General features: G+C 36.2%; 1 protein-coding gene across 7 annotated transcripts in view; it reads left to right on the forward strand.

Annotated features, from left to right (window-relative positions):
- LOC145254569 (uncharacterized) overlaps positions 1–13,445 on the forward strand; it is a 141,863-nt gene that overhangs the window by 38,540 nt on the left and 89,878 nt on the right. For 2 of the 7 annotated variants that reach the window (XM_080113172.1, XM_080113171.1), the window contains exon 2: positions 8,012–8,062. The exons of the other annotated variants lie outside the window; for them this stretch is intronic. The gene's annotated coding sequence lies outside the window, so the exon portion shown is untranslated. The remainder of the gene's footprint in view (positions 1–8,011; positions 8,063–13,445) is intronic. 7 annotated transcript variants of the gene reach the window in all.

Here is a 13,445-nt window from a genome sequence, read left to right on the forward strand (position 1 = left end):
TCTCTCTTTAACACGGTAAGTTCAGGAAAAGATGTTATAAATAATAAACTAGACAAAATACTGTTAGAAATTCACTCAATATATGTTACCGTGACATAAGTTGACATATATTCGGTGTTTTTTTAATAGTATTTTGTCTAGTTTATTATTTATAACACCTTTTCCCAAACTTACCATGTTAAAGAGAGTGTCGGGCGCCATTTTGAATTTTCCAATACATCGGTAAACACTGCATGTTTTTCGAGCTGAATAAACATGTTACATTGAATAAAAACACAAAAAATGTACCCAGTTTGATGGAAAAGTAACTTATCTTGCCTTTGATAATATTTATTTGTTATATATTTGTTTTTGGTACTAGTGCATGAGCTGGCCTGGGCGTGGCTTATCACTCGCTCGGATTTCTCCGTAAAATGACGTCACATGCTGCCATCTGACGGAGAAAATGGACGAAGGGTGGGGGTGGGGTGCGTACAGAGCATTTTCTTTAATTACTATAAAATTAATATAGTGGTAAAATTATTAAAAAAAAAAAAGAAAACAGAAGCCAAATTTGAAGCCAAATTAAAAAAAAAGAAGGCCAAACCATTTCAAAAAAGGTCAAATTCACGAAATTAGCCATTAAAAGAATAATAAATGGTAACAATAACATTATGAATAAAAGTTACTTTCCAACTTATCTGCATCATTCGTTGGTATTTTTAAGTAGTTTTAAGTGCTTTTTATTTCATATCGAATGTTAGAGCGGTTTCCGCTAACTTTGCCAAATTCTAAAATGCCGTAAAACATACCCTGTTTTTTTTTTTTTTTTTAATAATTACTACTTTTTTAAATAGAAAAATGAATGATGCAGGTAAGTTGCAAAGTAATTTTTATTGTTATTTTTTTGCGTTTTCTCTCTCTGTACGCACCCCACCCCCACCCTTCGTCCATTTTCTCCGTCAGATGGCAGCATGTGACGTCATTTTACGGAGAAATCCGAGCGAGTGATAAGCCACGCCCAGGCCAGCTCATGCACTAGTACCTTGTTTTTTGACAACTTTTTCGAATCTATGTGTACAGTAATACAAACCTAATAAATTTTAATATTTTTAAAAATATAATCTAGAGAGAGAGTGGGAGGGGGGTCCCTCCAAAAAACAACCAACAAAAAATGAAATTAAAAAGATTCTTGATAAACGATAGCGGAGTTTTCAATAAAATTGATTAATAAATTTATTTAGTGATTACTTTTTCTCTTAATGATTGATTTTGGAATTTTGAAGTAAAAATTTGAAAATGAGTTAACGAGAGATTGTTAGCACATGGCATATCTCTCGCGCCAAAAAAATATTTCGTTTTTAATTTATTAGTTAATTTTAGCAAAATTTGACAGGACGACAATAAATGTTGATAATTGATAAAATTATAATTTTAAATAACGCATGAGTGCATTTGGTATGAGAGAAAACAAAAACATAATAACAAAAAATTAAAAAACCAAAACAAAAAAGTAACGAAAAATCGAATCGCTCCCTGTTTTTTAATTTTTTGGTTTCGTTTTTTATTATTGTTTTTATGACTCCAAAAAACATTGTTAAAATAAGAACAAAAAAAATTTGTAATTAACTTTGTATGAACATAATAAACGCTTTAAAAGAAGTGTAACCACTAAGAACTTAGCAAGTTAGGTAGAAAACGGACACTTAGAAAATCGATTTTATTAAAAAAAAAAAAAAAAAACATTAAACAAGTAAAAATATTTTTTAAAAATATGGGGGGGGGGCTATAGTCTATTTTAAAAAACAATATCTCCTTCAAGAACGATCATAAAATGTGTTTTCAATCGATATTTATTCAATAAGGGGCCAGTTTTCCTACCTAGCGAAAGGGGACGAGTTTTCCGGAGACGAGTTTTCCCGGCACCCTACCTGACAGTTCAGGACCTATCAGATTGGCAACTCTCTTTTGAACTTTGTCTAGGAGCGAGAGACTAGTGGCAGATGCACCAGCCCAAATATGACAACAATACTCCATACATGGGCGAATGGTGGCCTTATAGAGGTATAAGGATACTTTCAGGCGTTAATAGTTTCTAGCACGGTAGAGAGAACCCACCTTTTTCACAGCGGTCCTAGCAATGTTCTCAATGTAATTGTTCCAACTCATGTTTCCTGTGAACGTTAGGCAGAGGAATTTAAAAGATGTACTTTCAAATAAAGAGTCTTTGGCCATTGCTATTGGTGGTAGGGAAGGTTTCTTGTAGTTATTGAAGGAAACAAGTTTAGTCTTGGCAGCATTGAATGCGACCATCCATTTTTGTCCCCATTCCACTACTGATCGGAGGTCTTCCTCTAGTGTTTCTGCCATTTCTTTAGATATGTGTTCATTTGTTTTCCTGTTGTGTCTGTTATAGAGCGTGGTGTCGTCAGCATACATACCCATTTCACAGACAATTTTGTCAGGGAGGTCATTTATGAATATTAGGAATAACAGAGGTCCAAGGATAGACCCCTGAGGCACTCCCACATTTATATCATATTGTTTGGATGTACGACTGTCAAGGACAAACTGGATTTTTCTCTTATCTTAGAAGGATTTAATTATGTTATGTATTCTTCCAGTGATGCTGTATGATCTGATTTTCTTGAGAAGACCCTCATGCCATACCCTGTCAAAAGCCTTAGATATATCTAGAGCTACCGCTCTACCCTCCCCCGCTTTGTCCAGTGACTGGTATATACGTTCTGAGATTACAGTTAGGATATCTGCTGTGGAACGGGCTTGTCTAAATCCATATTGTTGGTCAGTCAGAAGTTTAGCATCTGTAAGGTGATGGATTAGAGCTTGGTTAATTATTGTCTCAAATATTTTGACAAAAAGTGGGAGGGCGATAATTTACTGGGTCAGTTCTTTCGCCAGAATTCTTGAAAACTGGCACTACAGAAGCAGTTTTTCAGCAGGCAGGAAAGCAAGATTGATTAAGGCATTTGTTGTAAAGTTTGGAGAGAACTGAAGCGACTTCGGCGGCGTACTTTTTTAATAGCACAGCCGGGATGAGATCAGGTCCACATGCTTTTGCAGTGACAAGCTTTCTTATGATAGCATGCACCTGAGCAGGGGTGATTTTCAGATCGTCTAGTGTGGCATCTGTCTGCAAAAGAAAGTCAAGGAGGGGGTGGTTAGCAGAGTCCAGTGTGGAGTTGGAGGCAAATCGTCTGACAAGCATGTTAGCCTTCTCAGTTGCTGAGCAAACAACCTCATGATTGTTGGATAATGGGGGAATTGTTGATTGCCCATTATTTACTACACTGTTGTAGATTTTCCTAATTTCTGTGCTTCAATGTCGCTATTTCTTTCTTAGTTATTTCTGGCTTCTATGTACTTCTGTCTGTTTGAACTGGACTTATGTCTTGTAAGAAATTTCTTTCCCACATGCCCAATTTCCTCCCTGCAGAAAGCAAATGAAACTCCACAAACAAAAGCCATACCTTTAAAACTCAAATTTTATTCAAGATGTATCAGTAAATGAAAGCTCTTCGGTTCACGGTAAGTCTCTTGCAAAAACAGTGGCTGAATTTGCTATTCATACGCAATGGAGCCTTTAGTTATGATTCCTCTGTGGGAATGTTAGTTCAGGTTTCCTTTTAGAAGGATCCATGTTGTACATGGTGAACACGGCTTGAATGTTGGTGCCCAATATGGCATATTTGAGGACCTCGTGGTCTCTGGAAGAAATAGGAATAATTCCTATAATCAAATATATCATGCCGAACACTGTAGAATATGTTCGAACATGTTTTTTTCCTCACATGCACACACCCACATATATACACATCCACGTACATACACATGCACGCTCGTGCAAACATGCACACATTGGTGACGTCACTTCCTTTTAAGTAAAATCCAGACATGCGCAGTCAGAACACTGACCCCGGTATAAAAGTCAATAACAACGTTCAACTTCCTCTTTCTTCCCTTTTGCCTTGGTTCGTCAACCAGACAAGTTCGCGTCCACAGCTTGTGGCCTGAAGACACTTCTGCGTGGCTAACTGCTACCATGTATGCGCGGCTTTACTGAGGTCAACCCTCTCTCTCTTTCTTTTTCTACATGCTGGACTGCCATTTCTCTTTCCCCTACTTCATTCCTCTTTTTCCACGCGTGTAGTCGTTGACGACTGAACTGAACATGTGTTCCACCTAAACCATTTATTTTCAACAGAAAATAAACAACAATTGAGTTTTTTTCCTTCCTTCCTTCATTTCATTTAATTATTTTCTTTTGTAGCGAGTTAGGATTATTATATCCTGGTCCGCAACAAATATCCTCATTGGGTAAAATAAGTTCAGCAATTATGTTGTCTCTGTATTTAGAGAAATGTCCTTCGTCCACCCACTGCATGGTGTCCAATGAAGGTAAAATCCTGGCACTCTATAACAGAGCACCGCTGTGTGAGTCTTTACCGTTCCATGTTCATTTGTCAGACTGAAAAATAACGCACATGTAATACAAAATTGGTGCAATATTATATTAATAATAATATAAATAAATGGTAAATTTTTACGACGTGCCCCAGCATATTATAAACATTCCAACCTCCCTGTGTTAAGAACGGCTTTCGGAATAAACACCCCCCCAACTTCAAAAGCCGTTCTTAACATGGGGAGGTTGGGAAGTGTTTATTCCGAAAGCCGTTCTTAACATGAGGTGGTTGGGGTGTTTATACTACACTGGGGAAGGTCGTAAAATAATACCAAATAAATAAATAAACCAAGGTTATAACTGAGAATTTCAGATGATGTCAATTAAAAAATACATAATTTAAAAAAAAATTGAAATAAAATTATTATAACCAAACTTTTTATGGCAGAAACAAATATAAAATAACTGACTTGTTCGGATTTTTGCGACCAAGATTAATTTTTATGTACAGTGTGTGTGTGTGTGTGTGTGTGTGTGTTTATCTTTTTCGTGCGTTTTTAATACAATTCAATATTTATTTAAAGTGTGATGTATGTAGGTGGTCAGTAGAGGAGAAATCCTTCTAGACAGGCAATTTTTATGCATAATAAAATCACAAATATAAACAATCGAGATTTTAAAAAATATATTTTATTCACATATCTTTTATAACTTTTATTTTTATAAAGATGAAGTGTAGTATCACAAGATACAAATCTTTTTATAATTTTCATTTTTATTTTAAAAACAAACTAAAAAACTTGCTATTTGCTTACTTCTCCATAAAGACAAATTAAGTGCAAGTAAGTTTAGCGTCCGAAAATTTCAGTTTCTAATGTTTTGCAATTAATATAGGTCATTATTTTTATTATTTTTTATTTTTATTATAATTAGTATTATTAGTTAAAACTAATATTAAAGTTCTGTAAATATATTTAAAAAATGCACTCAGAAAGACACCCATTTATTTAAATATATTTTGTTACTTTTACGTTGGTTTTGTTACTTACACAAAACGTTTTGTGTAAATAGAAAAAAAATTTTTTTTAACCCTTAAAAGTTTTGTAAATATTTAATATTAAAGAAAATGTAAATATACACTTTCTTTTAAATTTTGTAAATATATTTTTAAATAATCTTGCTCGCGAACATTCGATTATGTCTGCTATTTGACCTGTTTACAAGTTTTACAAACAACTAACGGCAATGTCAAGGTTGAACAACCGGTGCCCCTTGAATTGTTCACCTATCTTTGTCATCTGCTACGGAGTATCTAATCTTTACTTGATCCAAAAACAAATTATATATTTTCATTATTTTTGCGAAAAACACTACTTTTTAATCGTTGAAAAATAAATTAGTAATTTTCTTTTAGTGAGCCCAATATTGCTAATATACTATTAAATAGGAAATGCTTTGAAGAATGGATATCAAAAGAACAATCAATTTGCTAAAAATACAATAATTTCTTTCAGCAATTTCTTAATTCACCTACGGTGGACCAAGTGTGCTATAAGATGCAGTAGTTGTTTTCAACATATACGATGCCTAGCATTCACAAAATGGTCACTCATCTGGTACTGGCCAGCCTCATTGCTTAACTTCGGGGGTTATGTAGGCAACAAATATATATAAATGTTTAAATTCAACAGCATTTTTCATGGTTAACGGTAGCCAAATGGTCCTTGCTAATGAAGTCAGGGATGGCTTCTATTGTCTGGTTCAAATCTATTGACTGGTGTTAATCATGACACCTTGCATTGATGATTCCCAAAAGGGTGAAACACTAGTATCTGTCGGTATTTAACAATTATTATAGTAAATAATTATATATCGCTTATGAAAAAAGAATTAAACCCTTCACTTAATCGTTAAATGAAAAATTAAAAATACATGGCTAAATATAGTTTATTTAGTCCTATCCAAGCATCCATAGTTAATTTTGAACTATCATTAATTTTTTTTTTTAATTTCACTACACAAATCTATAGAGTGATGTACGAAATTGGAATTATTTAAATTCAGGTACTCATTATTATAATACTTTTGCATTTTCTTAAATGTTATTTAAACAAAAAAAAAAAAAAACATTTAAAAAATATTTAAATCTTTTATCGATTGAGACAAAAATGGCAGTGAATGGTGTGGTTTTGGAAAATTTTCAATTCTGTTAAAAATAGTAGAAAATGTTTTATTGTATTCTGCTTTTCATATGATAAAATTCAAGTTTTTATCTTTCTGAAAAAAAAAAAGTTGCTTTTTTTACACAGGCATCACCACATTATCAAGGCCAAGAGGCCACTCAAGGATAAGGGTTAAAGAATGTACAGTAGAAATTGGACATTATAGTAATCATTAGTAATGAAAATTTGGTAAAGTAGATAACTTATATGGAACGGCTCATCAAGAACTTATTTACGTTAGACTTGAAGACAACCATATTGTAGTCAGCCGGAAAGCAGGAAAACGGAAGACAATTCCACAGGCGTGCAGTTCTAAGAAAAAAGCTTTGTTCATGGAATCTACGTTTAGGTTTAGGCACAGATAAAGAGTGGGGGGAATTATTGATAGTGTTTACAGCTAGACGAGTGTTTCTTGTGAAAGTTTGGCGAGGGGGGACCATAGATTGAAGCTCATTCGAACACTTTCCATGAAAATAACGATACATCAGAGACAAACTCGCAACATCTCTTCTGTGAGATAAAGGTTGCAAGGAAGAGAAAAGGACATCTCCTACGAGGCTACGAAGTCTATTTTGAACTCTATCAAGGCAGGCCAAGTCCTTTCTAGCAGCTCCTGCCCAGATGTGGCAACAGTATTCCATCCTTGGACGTACCTGGCTCTTATATAGATAGAGAATAGCATCAGCAGTGAGATATCTACCGGATCGATAGAAAAATCCCACCATTTTTCCAGCGGCCTTGGCAACAGATTTGATGTACGTGTTCCATTTAAGATCAGGAGTAATGGTCAAGCCAAGAAGTTTGTCAAAACTTGAGGCCTCCTGAAGACGAGAGCCATTCATTTCAAGAATAATGGATTTTAATAGATTTTTATTTGTTTTAAAAACAGCAACAACTTGTTTATTTTCCATTTTTTGGCCGTGCCTAATGTAATATGAAGAAAGTTTTTATCTGTTATGTCTTGTGGAAGGTATTTCTTCTTGGCTTGGTACATGCAACGTTACTAGGAAAAATTCAAGGGAGAAAAGAATATGAAAAAAAAACAACTTGAAAGAAATGATTTTTATAAAGGTGAAAGTCCTGAAAGGAAAAAGTCTGTAATCTGTTGGATACTAAGAGTTGTCCATCTAACTTACAAGAGAAACCCTAAAGGGTAGAGAAGGGAGAAAGGGAAAAGAGAGAAACAAAGAGAGAAGGGGGTTTACTTAACAAAGGCAATTCAAAGTTTGTATAAATCCTTTTTAGAATGTGTATTAGTATCCTGTTTTTTTATTTTTTTATTGCTCAAAGTCCTTTTTCTGTAGAATAATCATCACATTCTCCTTGTTTTAAGCGGTAATCCATTCTTCCGCAAAACTGTGTTTGTTTCTTTTTTTCTTTGCAGGAGATATTTTTATGCACATGACAACAATGCTCCCAAGTGATCCCGGCTAAGGTAACGCCGACCAAAGGATGAATAATAATCCTTTTTTAATCTTTCATAGAGGAAAGGCAATAAAGAAGTTCAGAATCCAGGACCGAGGTTCGAAATAGGGTTTCAGTTAACTTAGAAACCACTGCAACATATCCTGTGTTTTCCTTTTGTCTTTGAATAATTAATGTCTTCATAATTTGCCACATATTTCCAACCATTTTAATGTCTAGAGTTAAGACAGAGAAGCTGTTTCCTTCACAACTTTCCTGGTCTCAAATTCGTCTGAGACTCGTTCCACTATGTCAGGTAACTTTGATATAGAGATCCTTTATCTTCCTGAGGTAAATCTTCTTTCTTTCCAATTATTTTAATGTCTAGTCAAAACAGAAGCTGTTCATGAAGTTTCAGGTTACTTTTTCCTTACCCAAAACCTTCACATAATATGTCAGATAATGTGGACATCTTTAACTCGTCTTAGACAACATTGCTCCTTTCTTCGTGAAGGCGAGTCAGCAACTTCTCTCCTCACAGAGTAGAATCAGCAATTGCTATTTCTCTTTCAAAAATACCCCATGTGAAAGATTTAGGCATGCAAAGAGAGGCCCAACCAATTAGCAAGCAGAATAGAATCATGTGATGTAGAAGAGGAGGAAGAACAAAACATAGGGAAAGAAGAAAAAAGGGACAAAATAAAATAGTGAAAATAATTTTCCACATTCTCCCAAAGAGAAAAAGAAAATCCTCAAAGAACAAACAATTTAATACCAAACAAATTCCAGATTTCTTTCATTTAATGATTTAACAGACCTTACCGGTATGAACATTTTCCTTATCCAGATTAACTTTCAAACACAGAAAATTACTTGCCTCATCATCATTATCAGAAGAAGCCTGATGCAAGTGGGTTATCAAGAAGTTCATAGGACACAAATTCTTTAGAATGTTCCCGAGTGCTGCTATCACTCTTTCGGATCAAAACAGACCAAACCATTCCATCTGATCCAGAGGTTAGGTTAATCTACATTCCCAGTGACCAGTAAGGATGCGGCTTTATGGGATTTTTTTAATAAAACATTTCCCAACCTTATAGTATTTTCAAAGTCAGACTGATAAAGATCCTGAGACAATTTTCTTAAACGCAAAAAATATTGCTCATACCACAGCTTCTTAAATTCAGGAATTCATCTCTACATTCCAAACTCTCAATAAGATCCTTCCTGCTAGGGTACAATCCTAGAAACCATCATTTTCCAAATTCAAAAATACAGTTCTTATAGAAAGGACATACAAATGTGTTTGAAATTACTTCAAACCAGAATCATCAGAACGATAAGTGAAAGGTTGATCATTAACAGATCTCTATACCTGACAGCACTGTTAAGAGTTCAACTTATGTCCTATAACCTTGAAAAAGCAATTTTTGATGACCTGTATACAGCACCAATACCAAGCCAAATACAAAGGTATCATTTTGTGTTTAATTAGATAAGTACTTCCCATAAATTCATCAGACAAGTTTATTTAAACTTGTTGAGCAATATCACAATCCACAACAAAAGACAGTGAAAAAACTCCAAAAGGCATTGAAAAATCTCACAAATGCCAAAACCACAGACTGAGTGGTCATATCAGACAACAGTTCTAAGTGTATAGCTCTTACACTAAAATAAGTGAAGATTAACTTCGTCACCCTCATGCATCCACCAATGACCAGTAAAATCAATTTCGGTATGCAGGAACAGTTTAACAAGATTAACACAAGATGACATATTATTTCTAAGTGAAACTGGAATAGGGCCGACCACTTCCCCAGATGAGTTCATAATTAACGGATACTCTAACTTAACAGCTAAATCTGACCCCCAAGATCGCCATGGGCATGGAATATGTGCCTACATTAAAGATGGCTTCCCGTGTGGCAGGGATATCTCTAGAGAAGATCCTAATTTACCCTATATGTGCTTCCAGGTTGCACTTGCTAACATCACTGCATTTATATTTGCCCTCTATCGGCCCCACAACAGCGGAGTTACTATCTTTAAGAGCATATCTAAGAAAATAGATCGCATCCCTCGGCTAACATCCACATCTGTGGTGACTTCAACGTCCATAATGTGGAATGGCTGACCCATTCAAATAAGACAAACGATGAGAGGAGATTTTGTCATAATTTTGCCATTGCTTATGACCTCACTCAGATTGTTCGCGAACCCACCCATGTGCCTGATACTACTGGTCAACATGCAAGCCTCCTAGACCTTTTTCTCTAAACTTCCCCTGAGCTATGTTCATGTTCCGTTCATTCTCCTCTAGGATCCTCCGACCACTCCGTCGTATCAGTTAAGATAAAAATGAAATGTAATAAGTCCCCAGACGTACCCCTCCACCTTACTATATACCGATACTCTATGGCTGACTGGGATAGCTTCCGTACATTCATATCTGATTTACCTCTGCATTCCATGTTTAAAAAGGATGTGTCCTCTATAGTATCAGATCTGACCGAATGGTTAATTGTAGGCATAGACCAATTCATACCATCTAAAAAATTCCAACAAAAACCTAACAGCCAGCCATGGTTCTCCCCAGAATGTGCTGCTGCTATCGCGCACAGAAATCACTTTTTCCATAGCTACCAACGTAATAGATGTACTGAGACTAAAGCTGCTTTCATGAACACCAACAACCACTGTAAAAGAGTAATAAAAATGCAAAAGAGCTATATGCCCAGTCTGTTAAATCCAAGGTAGCTGATCAGCGGCTTGGTTCCCACCAGTTTTGGTAAATAAATAGGATCCTGAACAGAAGTGTGCGTTCTATCCCAACCATTATCAATGGACCAGAGGTCATCTTGTCAGCATCAGACAAAGCCAAACTATTTGCAAAGAACTTTTGCAGCTAATTCTACCCTATGCGACGAAGGTCATCAACTCCCCATATTTCCTCCTATAACACAGAACACGCTAGGAAACATACAAATATCTGTGCATGAAGTCGCCAAGCTAATCAAGAACCTTGATTCCAGTAAAGCAACTGGCCCTGACGGCATCCCAATTATAGTGTTAAAAAAGCTTCAACCAGAACTTGCTCCCATACTTAAGAAACTGTTTAACGTTGCCTTAAGGAGAAGTGCTTTCCGACTCCCTGGAAAACCTCATCAGTTTGCCCTGTATTTAAGAATTCAGGTGATAAGTCGTCTTCCTCTCATTACAGATCAATAAGTCTCCTGTGTGTTATGAGTAAGTTGCTGGAATCCATATTAAATAGAGAAATAGTCAACCACCTCAGCAGAAACAACCTTCTTAGTGACACACAATATGGTTTCCGTTCTGCAAGATCTACCGCAGATGTGCTAACGGTTATATCTCACAGGATTAGTGAATCTCTTGACAAAGGCTTCCTTTCTAGGGCAATTGCTCTTGACATATCGAAGGCCTTCGACAAGGTATGGCATAAGGGTCTACTTCACAAGATTTCCAGCTATGGTATAACTGGAAATGTTTTCTCAATCATTAAATCATTTCTCTCCGATAGGCTCATAAGAGTAGTGGTCGATGGACAAAAATCAGAGGCCTGCAGTATTAATGCTGGAGTCCCTCAAGGGTCAATCCTGGGCCCAACTCTCTTCCTGATGTACATCAATGACCTCCCTAAACACATACTTAAATCATTCATTGACATCTATGCTGATGACACGACCATCTACGGCAACACATCAAAGGCTGTAAATGACAAAGTTTTCTCTGATTCTCTATCCTCTGATCTTGAGCGCGTGGTTCAGTGGGGGAAGACGTAGCTGGTTACCTTTAATGCATCTAAAACCAAACTCCTATCCTTACATCATCAACGCTCTGATCCCAATCTGGCATCAATTGAAATGGATGGCTCTCGTCTAGGAGAAGCCCCGTGTTTTGACAAGCTTCTGGGTTTGACCTTTACTCCTGATCTGAAATGGAACACGTACATCAAATCTGTTGCCAAGGTCGCTGGAAAGATAGTGGGATCCTTCTACCACTCCAGAAGATATCTCACTACTGATTCTCTTTCTATATAAAAGCCAAGTACGTCCAAGGATGGAATACTGCTGCCATATCTGGGCAAGAGCTGCTAAAAACAGCCTATCCTGCCTTGACAGAGTACAAAATAGACTTCGTGGCTTAGTGGGGATGCCCTTTTCTCTACCCTGCAACCTCTCTCCCACAGAAGAGACGTTGCGAGCCTATCTTTGTTTTATCGTTATTTCCATGGCAGGTGCTTGTCTGAACTCCAATCTCTGGTCCCCCCACGCCAATCTTTCACGAAAAACACCCGTCTAGCTGAATCCACTGTGAAAAATTTCCCCCACTCTTTATATGTGCCTAAATCAAAACGTGGATTCCATGAACAAAGCTTCTTTCTTAGAACTGCATGCTTGTGGAACTCTGTTCCATCTGCCTGCTTCCCACCTGACTACAACTTGGATGTCTTCAAGTCCAACGTTAACAAATTCCTAATGAATCGTCCCCTTAAGTAAACACTTCATGAAATCTCCACACTAACGTACTGTACTTGCAATAACCCTTATCCCTGAGTGGCTTCCAGGCCTTGATAAGTGGTGACCACTGTGTAAAAAAAAAAAAATGTTTAAATTTGTAATCCTGGGATATCTAAAGGAAAGAGAGTTGTATTTTTAACAAATGACACAATTAGATATTATCGTTTTAATAGGTTGTTGGGTATCTAAAATCCCAAAATTCTGAGTTTGCTAAGGATAGCAACAATTCCTAGGTGTTTACATTTGACATGAGAATCCATTATCATTAAACTGGTAACATAAGACTTAGGAAGCAGAACAGGGTGAAAAATAACTAGATATATCAATTGAACCTTGCAAGCCAATCAATCGCTCTTTGTCCAAAAACAAATTAAATTTAGAAACCAATGGGGGGGGTCTCACCACCATTAAACCTTAACAAATAATCCCTTTCCTCAGAAAGGAACAGACTTCGTATCATTCTGAGCAAATACAATCTCACTTTAAGACCAGAGTCAAGATCAACACCTTTCAATTTCGATATTAATCAGAAAACTACAACTTATTGAACGGAGAGAATCTCTCTACTTCGATTATAGAACTGCCTTCAACCAGAAAGCGTGCTAATCATCTGATTAAGACAATTCAAATCATAACGACCCAAACAACCATCGCTCAAAAACTGTTTTAAATTTGTTCAAGAATATACCTCTTGTGATAAGGTCAGTAGGATTATCTTCCATCTTCACAGATGTAAAAATCACAGTTATCACAAAGATATGATCTACAAAAAAAAATAGTTCTTCACTTCTTTTTCCCTCTTACTTTTCCTCTCTGCCCTGCTCTAACCAAGTCTGTTGACCTATTCCACAAATCCTAAAACTCCATGAA

This window comes from Euprymna scolopes, chromosome 30, assembly GCF_053919585.1.
Source record: "Euprymna scolopes isolate OS-2025 chromosome 30, ASM5391958v1, whole genome shotgun sequence".
Classification (NCBI taxonomy): domain Eukaryota; kingdom Metazoa; phylum Mollusca; class Cephalopoda; order Sepiida; family Sepiolidae; genus Euprymna; species Euprymna scolopes.